Below are 1369 nucleotides of genomic sequence, written 5' to 3'. Positions count from 1 at the left end.
CAGAGAAATGCGAGAACAGCTTTCAAGAACTGAAGCAGAGGTTGGTGATGGCCCTTATGCTGGCGTTGCCGGATGGAAAAAGAGATTTTGTGAAGTATAGTGACGCTTCGCACAAGGGCTTAGGGTGCGTGCTTATGCAGCACGGTAAGGTAATCGCGTACATGTCAAGACAATTAAGGTAATATGAAATTCGATATCCCCGCTCATGAGCTTAGGCTCGTGGCAATAGTTTTACCCTAAGGATTGGAGGCACTACTTGTATGGAGAGAAGTGCAAGAATTACCTAAGACATAAGTGCTCTAGTACATTTTCACGTAGAAAGAGCTCAACATATGCCAGAGGAGGCAGTTAGAGCTAATCAAGAATAATGATTGGGAGATTCTTTATCATTCGGGGAAAGCCAATATGGTGGCTGATGCCCTTAGTAAAAAGGAGAGACTCAAGATGATAATGTCTTTTGGAGAGTTTATAAGAGATTTTGAGAAAATGGAAATAGAAGTGAAGGTAACCGGAGCCGGTACCGAAAAGCTGTTTGAGATTGCAATACAGCCCGAATTATGGGAAAAGATCATATTGTGCCAGAAAAAGTTATGAATGAAGGCAGGGAGCCAACAATTAGATAAAAGATTAATATCGAGAAAGATGATAAGGGAATAATGAGGTATTCCTATAGAATTTGGGTTCCAAAAGTTCAAGAGCGTAAGGATGAGAACTTAGATGAGAGCCATAGTTTGAGGAATAAGATTTAGAGCAAACCCTGAACGTGATAGTCAGGGAGGTCGCCATCAAGATAGAAGGAACCCATGACATAATGGAGTGGAAAATGAGGATTTTAAATTAAAAGATGACCCCAATTATGGGGAGTAGGATGAAACATTTCATACTAAGGAAACGGAAAGTCGAGTAAGGAAAGGAGACCCGAGACGGTACTCCTATACGGCAATTCATGGACCTGTCTAAAGAGAACTTAGACTATTATCCCCAACCACCACCCTGAGGGGACAATGCGGCAGGAAATTCTTTCATGACCTTTAAATCGTTAAGCTCTCAGAGTTCCAAGGAACAGGTTGACCCAGTCGAGGCAAGAGCCTGGCTAAAGGAAATATAGGAATTATTTGAGATTCTAAATGATTGACGAATCACAAAAGACTATTTTTATCACTTACCCTCCTAAGAGAGAGACCACCCGCTGGTGAAAGACCAAGGAAGGCACGGAGCAAGAGATTATAATAAACTGATTTAAGTTCAGTCAATTGTTTTCAGGAAAGTACTTCCCAAGGTTATAAAGATAGAGTAAAAGCTTTAGAGCCAGAACAAAGGCAGACGAGTATGATGAATTGTGAATTTAAGTTGTAAAAGTTGTCAAGAT

The sequence above is a fragment of the Apium graveolens genome, unplaced genomic scaffold, assembly GCF_009905375.1.
Source record: "Apium graveolens cultivar Ventura unplaced genomic scaffold, ASM990537v1 ctg4538, whole genome shotgun sequence".
NCBI lineage: Eukaryota > Viridiplantae > Streptophyta > Magnoliopsida > Apiales > Apiaceae > Apium > Apium graveolens.
Note: the sequence above shows the minus strand (reverse complement) of the source record.